The 15,747-nt window shown below is 46.0% G+C and overlaps 1 protein-coding gene across 1 annotated transcript in view; it reads right to left on the bottom strand.

Moving 5' to 3' along the window:
* TBC1D1 (TBC1 domain family member 1) overlaps positions 1-15,747 on the bottom strand; it is a 241,899-nt gene that overhangs the window by 68,284 nt on the left and 157,868 nt on the right. The window lies entirely within an intron of this gene.

Genomic DNA, 15,747 nt, shown 5'->3' on the forward strand with positions numbered 1-15,747 from the left:
AGAAAAACGAAAACGGAAAACGGAAAAAGAAAAGGAAAGGAGAAAGAAAGAGAGAGAGAGAAAGGAAGAAAGAAGGAAGGAAGGAAGGAAGGAAGGAAGGAAGGAAGGAAGGAAGGAAGGAAGGAAGGAAGGAAGGGGGAAAAAATCTTATAATGTTTTAAGAAAGTTTACAAATGTGTGTTGGGTCGCATTCAAAGCTATCCTGGGCTGCATGCCACCTGCAAGCCGCGGGTTGAACAAGCTTGGCCCAGGGGTTCCCTGACATCATGATGCTTCTACGCTTCTCCTACCTCTCCCTGTATGACTGACCCTGAGCTGGGCCAATCCCTTCTCCCTCTCAAACACCTGGAAGAAAACACAGATTTGCAGCCAGGTACTTGGGTGCCCCTGAGGCTAGGAGGTCATACAGATCTGGGGGCTGGCATGACTGCAGATAGTGACAAGCAAGCTGGCTCAGCTGGTGTGCAGAACAGAGAGACCAAGAGGAAAAAAATCACATGGCCCCAAAGAGAGCCAGAGAGACGGCCTCGGCTCCTGACAACTTCCTAGTTCCCAGCCTTTACCCTTATCTTGCTGTTTAAAAGCCTCCTTTTGATTAAGTTAGTTTGAGTCACTTTTTGTATGAGACAGGCTTACATGTGTCTGCTTCCTGAGCGTTCCCTGAGCACCACCTACAGGCAGGGGGCATTTGGTGAGGCTAAGAAGCTAAAAACAACTTCCTCTCGAAAGGCGTTGAAAACTGATTAACCAGGCAAGAAGGGAACATAATCAGGGAAAACTAACAGGCTGGTGACAATCACGTATAGCTTCATGGAAAGGGAAGCGAGTGAGACGAAACAGTCAAGATTCCAGTCCATGCTACCACTGACTGTATGACCCTGGGTGGACGCCTTTCCTCTCAAGCCTCAATTTCTTCTGCAAAACAAGGAATCTGAATACGTGACACTCCCCACTTGCTTTTAGGATTCTTTGAAAGTGCTGGCTGGGTTCAATAGCTTTTACATATCCACTAACACTAGTTTTAGGAGCAGTGTGGGTTGTAGAAAATTTTGACTCTGCCTGAAGTTTACTTCTTTTTTATTTTTTTTTGAGATATAGAGTCTCACTCCGTCGCCCGGCCAGAGTGCAGTTGGCATGATCTCGACTCACTGCAACCTCCGACTCCTGGATTCAAGCAATTCTCCTGCCTTAGCCTCCCAAGCAGTTGGGAATAAAGGTGCCGGCCATTATGCCCAGATAATTTTTGCATTTTTAGTAGAGACGGGGTTTCACCATGTTCGTCAGGATGGTCTCCATCTCTTGACCTTGTGATCCGCCCGCCTCGGCCTCCCAAAGTGCTGGGATTACAGGCATGAGCCACCACACCTGGTGAAGTTTACTTCTTTAGTCAGGAGACGGTACAACACAAGCACCACCATGAAGCCTGATCGTGCCACATTTGTGGTTCTGAGCGACAGAGCTGGGGGGATCGGAGATCTGAGTTCATCACCTCCAGTAGCGTGTCTAAGAGAACTTTCTAGGATGAGGGAATGTTCTGCAGCTCTGCTCTCAATATGGTAGCACTCTCACAATATTATTGAATGTTCTTGAGCTCTGCTTACAATATGGTAGCCACATGTGGCTTCTGAAATGAGACTAATGTGAGAGGCTAATTTTTTTTTACATTTAAATGTAATTAGTTTGCATTTAAGTTTAAATAGTGTTATGCGGCTGGTGGTTACTGTACAGGACAGCACAGATGCAGAGGTTGAGATAAATAACCCCAAGACACAGTAAGAAGCTCTCCATTAAGGGCATACACAAAGCTGTAAAACATCAGGCATGGAGAGCCTGACTACACCTAAGTGGTAAGGAGGAGAAATGGTGACATCCAAGTGGCCTGAGAGGATGAGGAAAAAGTCTGTCGCTGTTGATGTACCGTGGGTTTGGGGTACAGGGGAGAAAACGAGCAGGAAGAGTGTCGTGGGCAAAGGAAATGATCTATGCAAAGTCATGGCTGCCTGAAGAAATAAAAGGCACCAGAGAGCACTAGAACATTCCAAACCAGCAGAATCGCTATCTCCCTGCCTCCTGGTGGCTGCACATGGCCAGCCAGGTGACTCGCTTTCAGATAACGAGACAATGGAAGTCCACTAGGGATTTCTGGGACAGTTATGCTCTCTGGATATATAGGGGTCACCCTTTCCTCCTTGATGCTTCCTGCTTTGTTCTGCTTGGAACTGGAGGGGAAGCCAAAGGCAAAGGCATCCAAGAGGAGGAAGTAGAAGAACAGAAGCAGCCAGGCTCCAGGGTGACACCACAGAGTCAAGGGGCAGCTTTGCTCTATCATCATCCAGACCTCTTGTCAGGCGAGAACAATCCCTCACTGGTACATCAGTGTGCAGGCAGGCAGACACAATATCTAAACGATGTGAATGTTGGTATCTGGAGGTAAAAGCCTGGAAAATGTAAAAACGGCAGGACAGAGAAACCTGGGCAATGGGAAGTGAGGAGGGCCATACCCACGAGTGAATGGAAGCTCGGTGACTTTTCGTACTGGTAGAACATCTGGTCTAACTGTGTGCAGCCTGCTGTACACTGGGACACGCAGAATGCGTGCCTGAGCTTTCAGAGTTAGGGGAAACAGAAGAAAATGATCAGAATGTGGTACATGTTCGTTTCTCTGAGGGAGAATGAACTGAAACTTCGCTGGCAAGCAGTGCCAGGAAGAAACACCACTTAGGAAGGTATCCCTACTGATGGCCTCCAATCTACAAGCTGCAACGTGAATCCTTGTAGGCTGAAGAAACCAACTGCTTCTGTTTTCTCTCCCACCCGCCCATACTGCCTTGTCTGCAGAGAAAAGGCTGGTACTGGAAGGAAGAAGGAAAACCTTCCCCTGGCAACTGTTTGAGGAAGATGCTGCTGCAAAATCAAATCCTAAAAACCACACCAGCTGTGTACAGCCATAACTTCTCATCACCAGAACTGCTCTTCATCAAACAATCTCCAGCAAAAGCACCTGAACAGGAAACAAACCAAACCATAATATTTTTCCGTGAAAAACCTCTCATTTGCTCAAGTGTAAAATTCATAGTTTGGTACTACGATTCATTTTCAGAATTACATCAGATCATAATCACCATGTTCCAGCTTTGGTAAATAACACTTAAAATTTCGTTAGTACTCATGCTGCAAATATTTTCATTTATATAGAAGTGATAAAACAAACCTACTTGGAAAAAGTTCGCTTAGAAGCAGTTTAATGCATCCTTTAGCTTTATCTCAGGATGTTGCAAAGCCGAGAGCTCGCTGAATGTGCCATCAACTGTAATCCTGGACCCCGAGCTCCCCTCCTGGGGGGCATGCATAGCTTTCCACATCCAGAAAATGTCTGCTCTTTCATTCAAATACATGAAGGCCTGGTGCAGTGGCTCAACCTGTAATGCTAGCATGTTGGGAGGCTGAAGCAGGAGGATTGCTTTAGCCCAGGAGTTCAAGACCAGCCTGGGTAACATGGTGAGACCCCCTTCTCTACAAAAACTGTAAAAATTTAGCAGGGTGCAGTGGTGTGTACCTGCAGTCCCAGACACTTAGGAGGCTGAGGCAGGGGATTGCTGGAGCCCAAGAGGTCGAGGCTGCAGTGAGCCATGATTGCGCTATTACTCTCCAGCCTGGGCAACAGGGCAAGAACCTGTCACAAACAAATAAATAAACGCAAATAACAGAAACCACTCAACTAGGAAGACTCTAATTCTGCTAAAAAAAAAAAAAAAAATTAGGATTGCTACTAATGCCCCAAACGTATGCTTTATCAGCAAGAGTTAACATTTAATTCTAGAGTACTTCCAACATAAGATACATTCCTTCAATCTTTCACAGCCCATCACTGTACAAGCACTAATTTAAGTGAGTAAACCCATCAAAACTCTTGATAATTTACTCATAAACTGGCAATGGTTCACTGCTGTGATTAAGAGACTAGATGTGGAGCTAAATAGAATGATTTGAATTCTGGCTACGTGATCCAAGAGCTGCGAGAGACATTGGTGTGTCATTCGATCTTTCTGGCCTCATCTCTTAAAAGATGGGCAGTAAGGGCCGGGTGTGATGGCTCACGCCCACACTCCTAGCACTTGGGAGGCTGAGGTGAATGGACCACCTGAGGTAAGGAGTTCAAGACCAGCCTGGCCAACATGGCAAAACCCAGTCTCCACTAAAAAAAATACAAAAAATTAGCTGGGCGTGGTGGCGGGCGTCTGTAATCCCAGCTACTCAGGAGGCTGAAGCATGAGAATAGCTTGAACCCAGGAGATGGAGGTTGCACTGAGTCAAGATCACGCCACCGCACTCCAGCCTGGTGGATAGAGCGAGACTCCGTCTCAATAAAAAAAATAAAAAATAAAAAAGGTGGTAATACCTATGGGACTCATCTAATTGTGTAAAAGTGAAAACACGAAATGCTTCACACATAATTACAATGGCTCTTATTAATAATAAGATTTGTTTCATTGCAAAGAAAACAGGCTTCCTGGGCTGTTTCATCCTCTGCCATAGAACACACTTCTTGTTTTCAATGTGTTGTTTGTTTTCCTAACAATCACTCAGGACTTTTTTGGAAGTTTTATCAGAATAGGGGGTCCCCATGCTTATCAGCTGCTGCGGCTTGAGGCTCTAAGAGAATTCATCTCCAGAATCAGGCATTTGGGGGTGTGGCCCGGCAATCGGTGTTTCTACAAGTCCTCCAGGGGATTCTGGGGCACAGTCTGCAAACAGCTGGCAGAAATGTAGCTATGGGTCAGGCACAGTGGCTCACACCTGTAATCCTAGCACTTGGGGAGGCCAAGGCAGGTGGATCACCTGAGGCCAGGAGTTTGAGACCAGCCTGGCCAACATGGCGAAACTCCATCTCTACTAAAAAAAAAATACAAAAAATTAGCCAGGTGTGGTGGCAGGTTGCCTGTAAACCCAGCTATTCAGGAGGTTGAGGCAGGAGAATCACTTGAACCCAGGAGGCAGAGGTTGCAATGAGCCAAGGTCGTGCCTCTGCCCTCCAGCCTAAGTGACAAAGCAAGGCTCCTTCTCAAAAAAAGAAAGAAATGTAGCTCTGTGCAAATGCTACCAGCCTGTGGCCCTCTGGCTGCCTCCCAGCTGCAGGGTCCCTGATGGAGACATCCTGGAGACTTGGCTCCCCCAGCCTTCCCACGCACTCATGAGGGCAGTGCCAGAACTCGGGGCATCCTCCCTTTTAGGCTCAGCAGAAGAAAGGCAAACACGGCAGCCACAGGAAAGCCTGGGGTTGGCAAGACCAGACCTTTCCCACCCCTGCTGGCTTAACCATCCAGTAGGCGGAATCACAGGTGAGGTCCCCCCCACCAGAGGAGGAGGTTTCACACCAGCTCACACGTAAAGGCTTCCTTAACATTCATCCACACAAAAACACACACATTGATATTCACAGTGGGATTATTCATAACAGCTAAAAGGTGGAAACAATCCAAATGGCTCTTGACTGGTAAATGGATCAACCATATGTGATATCTCTATACAATGGAATATTAATCAGCCATTAAAAAATAATGAACTACTGGTATATATTACGACCTGATAAATTTTGAAAACATGCTAAATCAAAGAAGCCAGACACAAAAGACCACATATTATATATGAGTGCACTCAGATGAAGGCCTTAGAATAGGCACATCTATAGAGGCAGAAAGTAGATTACGGCTGTCTATGGTTAAAGGTGGACAGCAGTAGATTGGAAAGTGACAACTCCAGGTTTTTTTTCTACAAGGACAAAAAATGTTTCAAGATTGATTGTGGTGGGTCGGGCGTGTGGCTCATGCCTATAATCCCAACACTTTGAGAGGCTGAGGCAGGTGGATCACTTGAGGCCAGGAGTTGGAGATCAGTCTGGCCAACATGATGAAACCCTGTCTCTAGTACAACTACAAAAATTAGCCAGGCGTGCCTGTCATCTCGGCTACTTGGGTCACTAAGCCATGAGAATCGCTTGAACCCAGGAGTTGGAAGTTGCAATGAGCCAAGATCACACCACTGCACTCCAGCCTGGGTGACAGAGCAAGACTCCATCTTAAAAAAAAAAGAAAAAAGAAAAAATTAGACTGTGGTGATGGTCGCAAAACTCCGTGAATATACTAAAAAATAACCCAAAAACACTGAATTGTCCGTTTTAAATGAACGAACTGTATAGGATGTGAGTTATATCTCAATAAAGCTGTGTTTTAAATAAAACAAACCTATCATGCCAAAAAGCTCCCTCCTCAAAGCTGATCCAACCAACCCTTCCTTCCCTTGTGGGGCTGACTGTTTACTGAAGCAGGCAGTAGGGTATGCAGAGGACCAGGGACCAGGATGAGGTGAACAGGCACCCAGGGTGTAACCTTTAGGAGACGCTCACTCTCAAGGTCCTGAAGTTCAGCATCCATGCCTGCAGGGCCCTGAAGGTGGGTGCCTCCTTACATTTTGCACCCTGGACACCTGCTGGCCTCACCCTAGTCCCAGCCCCGATTTTGAGGCTGCTCACATTCAGATATGTCCACAAATTCTATCCCCCTGGAAATATTTTCAAACTACTTGTCATTCGCTTGTTTTAAACTCTTTAGAGGTTCCCTGATATAGATTAAAGTTCAAAGGTGAACAGATCAAGAGCATCCACTTGGGGCATTCTCCTGCAGGACACAGGTATACACTCACTCTAGAGTTAGACGAGCTGCTGTCAGATACAAGCTGGGTCAGCTGGTGTCGGAACAGGAGGACATGGATTCAAATCCAGGCCATCTGACTCTAGCATCTCAGCATACAAGCCCTCAGCCCTCTGCCCATCAGCCCTCCTACCAAGCAGCAGTGGCTCAGGTGCTATCTTGTGTCACCAACAACCTTAGTTCCAGCCCCCATGCAATGTTAACCACGGGCTGTTTAAATGCCAGCGGTTCACTAGGAAAGCTCAGTCGGTGTTAACTCACAATTGTTAACAGACACAAAAAGAGCAAGCAGACGTAAAATCTTGTCATTCACTATGACTTCTCTGACTTTTGAAATGACAAGCCAAGCAGCACAATGGGGTGTTGGTAGGGCGATGGGGAGGTGATCAAGTAAGTAGCTTTCACCACAGAAATCCATGAACCATCAGATTCTTGGACTGCAATATTTTATCTTGAACCTGGTCTTGGTTCACCACAGAAAAGCAAAGTTATGCAGAAAGTAAATTAAGAACAATCTTAAAAATCCACGTGTCTCTGCCAACTGAAGACAATTTTTTTCTCGTTTTCCCCATGCCCTAAAACCCTGTAGAAAAAAAAAAAATCTAGATTTCAGAAAGTAGCTCTCCATTCAAATAAGTTGCAAATGAGCAAGGAACATAAATATTGTAACAAGATCAAAAACACAAACACACACACACACACACACACACACACACACACACACAACGCATTTTTCTGGGATTGGAAAGAAACAAGGGCCATCAAGATGCAGGGAGCAACACTGCCACCAAGTGGTGACAGCTTCTCAAGTCATCCTCTGAGGTCTCTGAACGTGGCAACAATCAGAATCCTGAGGAGTCTAAAAAAAAAAAAAGAAAGAATTCATGGCCAGGCCCCATCCCTACACTCACTGACAGTGAGGGAGGCAGCCAGCAGGGCATGTCTGGCCCGTGTTTTAAAATGTCTCCCAGGTGCTGTTGGTGCACAGATGTCACTACGCTTACATTTTCCAGCAAAGTTTCACCTGCAGTTATTCCACTTATATCATCCATTAAAATTTCCTGCTGGTATGTAAATTATTGAAAACTATACAACACATATAAATCATAGTCATGCTTCAAATCAGTTTCTAAGTTTTTCACAATAATATAAATTGGTCATCATAAAGGTTCAATTATACACTTCAGTTCAGACATTACTATATTACTGCTTACATTTAAATTTATATCTAATATCTAATCCACTAGACTTAATATTATAAATCAGGCACATTGACACAGCTACACCCACAAGACAAAAAAAAAAAAAAAAACCTTTGAACTTAAGTTTCACTGGACTATTTGCTTATATAATGGGTTTCAAACCAATAAATCATTCTTATCTATATGTTTGGTTTTCTTGTGTTTTTTTTTTTTTTTTTACAAAACATGTAAAATCTGAAAGCTTCTATTGTTGGCGAAGTGTACAATGTAATCTGAAATGCTTAAAGGAAAAGTATAAGACTATGTTTAAAAGAAAGCAGCTGGGCGTGGTGGTGGATGCCTGTAGTCCCAGCGACTCGGGAGGCTGAGGCAGGAGAATCACTTGAACCCAGGAGGCAGAGGTTGCAGTGAGCCGAGAGCACACGATCTCACTCCAGCCTGAGCAACAAGAGTGAAACTGCGTCTCAAAAAAAAAAAAAAAGACTAAGTTTAATATTGTCCCCTGGCACATAGAGGTAAATAAAATGATTTTTCCCCGTTTCAAAGTTAAGAGTTGCCTTAAAAATGGTTTCTTAACAAGAGATTATCTTTTGCATAATACACCCAGAGGGATAATTATGGAGATTATGTACTACCAGATATCTAGTCAGAAGTTGATTTTCAGCATTTTTTTTGTAGGCTTGACAATCAGGTTAGAGCACACAGCTGAGAAAACAAACATCCACAGTGTGCCTCCTGTGCTCCCTAAGAGATAAGGCCTCCCTGGAAAACGAAGGGGCAGGCAAGGGGCAAAGCACCACACATTTGGGTCCATCTGGCACATGGTCAGATTTTTCCTTAAACCTTACCATGTTTTTTAATCACTGCATTTTCCCCACCACACTCACTCTTTGCTTCTTCAGACAGAACAACCCTTCTCAAAAAACATCCCTGATGACTCAGACTTATTTGAGGCTTGGGAGACTCCTGGAGTCCATCTCTGAAGACCCAGGGCAGCCTCACAGGAAGGCCTGTCCTAGGATGCATCAAAGACCTGGACGGGATTTCCCACAGTCGTTTATTCTAAGCCTGCCTGCTCACAGTGAACCTGAAACGTCAGCCTTGCTGGGGAGCTTGTTAGACATTCAGAACCCAACCTGACCTGCTGCAACAGAGTCTGCCTTTTAACAATTTCCACAGGACTCCAAGCACATGAAGTTTGTGAAACACTGCTTTAAGCCATGATCTGAAGAAAGCCTCTTAATCAACAGCTGCGGTCAGGTCTTCAACTGACGGATGAGGCTGCCTCTATCTGCTTTACCTTCAGTACAGGCCAAAGGTGGGGATCCACAGTGAGGTTCTGAAAATGAGAGAGGGCTGTCACACAGACATAAGCATCCTTACCCTCTACTCAGGGGACAAATATGTCTCTCTCAAGAACAGACATTTCTTAAAAGAAGACATTCATGAAGCCAACAAACATGAAAAAAAACTGCTCAACATCACTGATCATTAGAGAAATGCAAATCAAAACCACAACGAGAAGCCATCTCACACCAGTCAGAATGGTAACTATTAAAAAGTCAAGAAACAACAGAAGCTGATGAGGTTGTGGGAGAAATAAGAATGCTTTTCACATTGTTGGTGGAAATGTAAATTAGTTCAACCATTGTGGAAGATGGTGTGGCGATTCCTCAAAGATCTAGAACCAGAAACACCATTTGACCCAGCAATCCTACTACTGGGTATATACCCAAAGGAATATAAATCAACCTGTGACAGAGATACATGCACACATATGTTCACTCTAGTACTATTCACAATAGCAAAGACTTGGAATCACCCAAATGCCCATAAATGATAGACTGGATAAAGAAAATGTGGTACATATATACCATGGAATACTATGCAGCCATAAAAAGGAATGAGATCATGTCCTTTGCAGGGACATGGATGAAGCTGAAAGCCATTATCCTCAGCAAACTAATGCAGAAACAGAAAACCAAACACCACATGTTCTCGATCACAGGTGGGAGCTGAACCATGAGAACACATGGACACAGGGAAGGGAACAACAAACACTAGAGCCTGTCGGGGGTGGGGTGCGGGGAGGGAGAGCATTAGGAAAAATAACTTAATACCTGGTGATGCGTTGATAGGCGCAGCAAACCATCATGGCACGCATTTACCTATGTAACAAACCTGCACATCCTGCACATGTATCCTGGAACTAAAAATAAAAAACAAAAGAAAAAAAATACAATATCCAGAAAACACGTATGTCTGCCCTCAGCTATGCGCTACAAATGCTGTTTGAAACACACCCAACCTGCAACAGCTTTGCCACGGTGTAACAGCACTCCGCTAACACCACCCTCTGCCTAGTGTAGTTACCAACAATGAATGGCCCTTCCACATAATCAGCGTCACAGAGGGCTTTCACCCTAAGAACACACAGCACCAAGAAGAGAGAATGCACTTTCTGTGGTTTCTGGGGCAGCAGCCAGAAGTGACCGCCACAAACGTAAAACATCACTGAAGCCATCTGCTTTACCTTTAAACAGGCAGCTTTTAGGATTCTATTTCACGATCTATCTTTATTACAAGAGCATTTGCCTTGCCGAGTCTTCATGTAAAAATCACTGATTTTCTATTTATCATGCAGCTTGCCTTCAGTGTAGTACCTGCTGTACACCTGATCTACTTACTATCTCAGAAGCAGGGACCCTCTGAGGTTCAGAACTAAAACCAGCCCTCTTCGACTTTGCTAACTTAAAGCTGTAATTCTGGTCACTGTTGAATTTTAAAAGGAAAAAAAAAAGTCTGGGATTTGGGAATATTTGCCCTGGAGCTACTAGATATATCCAAGCAAATTTCTAAATATAAGTTAACTTCCTACCTACCTCAGACAGGCTTCCAAAATATAAAATTCAGATTCTTGCAACTTATTATTTCATGGGGATTTTGTGTATAGAAAATAGTCAAGGCTGGGTACAGTGGCTCACGCCTGGAATCCCAGCACTTTGGGAGGCCAAGGCAGGCAGACTGCCTGAGGTCAGGAGTTCGAGATCAGTCTGGCCAACATGGTCAAACCCCGTCTCTACTAAAATTACAAAATAATTAGCCGTGTGTGGGGGCATGGTAGCATGCACCTGTAATCTCAGCTACTTGGGAGGCTGAGGCAGGGAAATTGCTTGAACCAGGGAGGCGGAGGTTGCAGTGAGCCAAGATTGTGCCACTGCACTCCAGCCTAGGCAACAGAGTGAGACTCCATTTCAAAAGAAAAAAAAAGAGAGAGAGAGAGAGAAAAAACAGTCACATATCCCTGAGTAAACAAGAGGTAGACTCATTTTGTCTGAGACAATTATGCCCATTAGACTATTAGAGATTAGACTCTCCACCTCTATCCACTGTGCCTGACTTTGTAATTTCCTTCTCTTTTTACGCTATATTTAGTTGGAGCCACACTCCTTATTCACTTAACACACTTTTCTCAAGGAGTTTTTTTTTTTTTAGCCCACCTATAAAAATTAGAATCTCCAAATTACAGAAAATGTCTATTTTTCCTTCACTAGTAGCATTATTCCTATTATAAATACCATGGTTTGTATTTTACTGTTGGTTTGTTTTACTAGCATCTTCCAAGTGCGATGACATGGATAAAACTGTATCAAAACCCTGCCTCACTTTTTCACCTGGAAGAAAGGTTGCGAGATTTCCTGTCCAACTGAAATGTGCACTGCCAGAACATAAATGCAAAACAGGCAGTCATTTTGAGCACCTGAAACTGTTAAGAAGGAACTGTTAAGATCAATTTGTTACAAGCACACTTGTGTCTTTCATGGCAAAGTCAGAGCGGGAATGCAGTGAGTCCGCCGGCTGCAGGCTCAGCTGCCCATGGCTCAGCCACTCAGGCAAAGCAGGAACGGAGTCTTCGAACGGCCTCTGGCAGTGCACACTCCACTGGATACAGTTGTGTAAAGCAGGGACCTTCAGGGAAAGAAACCCCAGAGCTCTAAACTGTCTTTGGATGTGATGTCTCTCAGCTGAAGGGAACATATGGAGACCTGCTGGTGTGGGTCGAAGTGGTCACAGACCACAGTGGTGGGCTCTGGCATCGTGCACCCTAAGGACGGGGAATAAATGGTGGAAGAGGGCAAAGATGCCTGATTTGTCCCTTCAGACAGAAATCAGTCTGCCGTCCACACTGTAGTCCCAGTGCTAACTATTAGGGAGGCGGTAAGGGTGGAAGGGGGCAGGGAGATTGACTGAAGGCAAAGCCATACATTAAAACGCCCAGAAACATGTTTTCCATTCAGTGTTGGTGGCTGGCCAATAGGGAGATGTGTGGATACACTGAGAGTCTACGTCCAACACAGATGCCTAAGGGGAGCTTCCTGTGGGAAGGGGGAAGCACAGGCAGACCCTCCTCCAGAGGGTCCCGCAGGGCGTCTCTGAGGTCCTCCTCCAGAGGGTCCCGCAGGGCGTCTCTGGCCACAGCCCAGTGCTGTGTGCAATTCAGAGCATGAGCTCTGCAGCTCACACCCATGAGCTCAGGTCCTGCCTCTGGCTCCCATTAACTGGTTTGGGAAAAGTGACTTAAGCCACTCCCGGGCTCTACTCACCCACCTGTAAGATGGGCTTCATAAAAATGTCAACTTTCATATGGCTGACTAGTAATTAAGGGAATTAATTCATGTAAAGCACTTGTGAGAGTATAAAAAGAGCATAATAGATGATTATTGTTATATTAATTCTGCCTTAATCAGCCTTTTATTCTCCTCTTTGTTTTGCATAGACAGAAAGAACCCTTTAAACAATATAATCCAGAAATTCAACCAGCATTTCTTAGTTCTAAAAAGAGAACGGAAATAATATGTGCCTATAGAGAAAGAGAAGGCATGTGGAAGGAGTTGAGAAATCACTAATCACTAAGTTTGCAAGAATCTGAGCCACTGACTTCCCTGCCTTTAGCAGCCATCAAGCCTATAGGAGCTGCCGGAGATGGGTGATGAAGATGAACTTGTGAACATGTGTTACATACGGGGAGAGAGGTGCTATGGGAGAGTCAGGATACAGGGCAAGGGGAGGGAGGGAGTCACGGAGGTACCAAGGAAGAGCATTCCGGGCGGAGGGGATGGCCTGTGGGAGGGCTCAGGTGAGAAACAAGGGTGAGTTCGTGGTTGGCATGGCACAAGCCAGAGGGGCTAGTGGAAGCCTGCGTCAGAGGAAAGGTGGACATGTACCGTGATCTCTGCCTAGCGCTGACGGGGGTCGCTAAGACATCTTCCTGCAGGAGATTGGGTGGTGGGGCACAGGACGGAGAGGAGCTGAATTGTTTGGGGACTGATGAAACGGGGTGATTACAGCCTAGGAACAGGAGGAGCAGCATCTATGCCAGGCCCTGCTCTGTTTGGTGCTTTTAGCCATTACTTAAAGGTAAAAAGTCCATGTTTATCCACTTGGCAGACAAATATATACAACTTACTGGTCGCCAGAATAAAGACTCGAAACAATCTCAAGAGGACTGCCCAAAACTAAGGAATACTTTATAGGTACAAACTACTTGAGAGAAAAAAGCTTCTCAAGTATAGACATGATTTTTTGTTTTTTTTTCCCCCAGAGACAGGGTCTTACTTTGTCGCCCAGGCTGGAATGCAGGGGTATGATCACAGCTCACTATAACCTCAAACTCCTGGGCTCAGGTAATCCTCCCACCTCAAGTCTCCCAAGTAACTAGAACTACAGCTTCATACAACCATGCTCAGCTAATTTTTACTTTTTGTAGAGGCAGGAACTCACTATGTTGCCAAGGGTGGCCTTGAATTCCTGGCCTCCAGGGATCCCCCTGCCTTGGCCTCCCAAAGCACTGAGATTACAGGCATGGGCCACTGTGCCCAGCCAGGAATCAGTCCAGATTTAAATAACAGTTCATACCCAAAAGGACAAGATACAATAAGAGCCAAGAATGTGAGTTAATCACTTAAAACAGAAACAGACTACAAAGATCAATCTGTTGAACAGAGCAGAGGCAGCTCGATGGAAGGAGCAACACACTCCCAGAGCCAGAAGCCAAGGGAACACCAAGTTCAGCTCAGGATCCACGAAGGGCAGAGGCTCTTCAGGGACAGGACTTGGACTAGTGGGTCCCAACAGTGACGAGGGCAACTCCCCTGGAGAAGAGAGTTAAAGGAAGCAGCAGTGTCCATGGTGCTCTGTCATCTGAAGGGCAGGAAACAGAAGCAAACACATTCTGTGTGGCTTCAGAGACCAGAGAAGAAGCCAGGGGTGAAGAACAGGGAGGCAGGATCTCGCTCCATCTATGAATGCTGACTTGAAAACTTGGAACTGTTCTAAGATGGAGCAAGCAGTCATCCGTGGCCCCTAACACATCCTGGCCACTGCACAGAGCATTTCCAAGCAACCATACCCCGTGAGGCATAGCCACCACAACACCAGGGCGCTTTTTATTAAACACCGAAACTCAGGTTCTGGCGCCCTTGTTCTATTGTTTCAGACATGAATCAGCTTCCTTCCTCCTCCAGGGCCTGCCTCTGGTGGCTCTGGTTCCCACTGCCCCACTCCATACCCTCTATCAGGGTACTACAGGACCTGGGAGGAAGAGCTCTGCGGCAGGCAGGCCTCCCTGCGGGGCAGGGGAAGAGAGACACAGTCATCCCAGCCATCTAGCTCACACTGGCAGCAAGAGGAATCAAACCCTGGCCAGGTTCAGCAGCTCCACTGAGGGGCCACCCACAGCAGGAAGGTGCTGGTGAGTGGCAGCTCCATGATGCCCCCATATGGAAGGGCTGAGGCAAAAGAAGCAACAGGCCAGGCTCACCAGAGGGACCTCCACAGCATGGGAGGTGACGCTGCCCTGGAAACATTCACATCACTGATTTTCTTTCCAGTACTATGAATTTTGAACCCTTTAAAAAATGTATTCAGTAATGATATCACATTCTCTTGTCGCAGTGTGGCAACAGGCATAATTAATCCCAGGTCATAGGTGGTAACGTTAGACAGCTTATTCTAGTTCACAGCTCCTAAGGGGAAGAGCAGGGATTCGAATGCAGACTCCAAAGCCCAAGCTTATGTTACAGCAGGTAGTTAGTCAGACATGAGCAGGGCAGGAGAGGGCCCCTCCCAGATACACACCAGCAATGTCAAGCGACCATCAGGTGATGGTCAGGCAGTTGTTAACTGTTTCTTAAAGTAGTAATTGGTCACAACCGGCAACAAGGAAGGGCCGTCTCCCGGTAGATAGAAAACACCTGAAACTGGTGAGCAACAGCTTCCCAATAAGATCTCGGGAGCTGGGAGAGTGGGCTCAAGCATGCGCATTAAGAGGCACCATGGGCCAGGTTCGGTGGCTCACCCCTGTAATCCCAGCACTTTGGGAGGCTGAGGCAGGCAGATCACGAGGTCAGGAGTTCGAGGCCAGCCTGACCAACATGGTGAAACCTCGTCTCTTCTAAAAACACAAAAATTAGCCGGGCATGATAGCATGCCCCTATAATTCCAGCTACTTATGAGGCTGAGGCAGAAGAATCGCTTGAACCCAGGAGGCAGAGGTTGCAGTGAGTCGAGATCGAGCCACTGCACTCCAGCCTGGGTGACAGAGCAAGACTCCATCTCAAAAAAAAAGACACGATGCCAGAGTTTAACTGGTACATGACATTCCTCTGGGAATGCTAGGCTGTTAAGGGAAGAACGCCTCAAGTGAGCATGTGTACAACGCCAGTAAACACCCTGCGCATGCTCCCCTGCCGAGTGCTGGGTGAGCATGTGTACAACGCCGGTAAACACCCTGCGGCACGCTCCCCTGCCGAGCGCTGGGTGAGCATGTGTACAACGCC

This window comes from Cebus imitator, unplaced genomic scaffold (genome assembly GCF_001604975.1).
Source record: "Cebus imitator isolate Cc_AM_T3 unplaced genomic scaffold, Cebus_imitator-1.0 Scaffold47, whole genome shotgun sequence".
NCBI lineage: Eukaryota > Metazoa > Chordata > Mammalia > Primates > Cebidae > Cebus > Cebus imitator.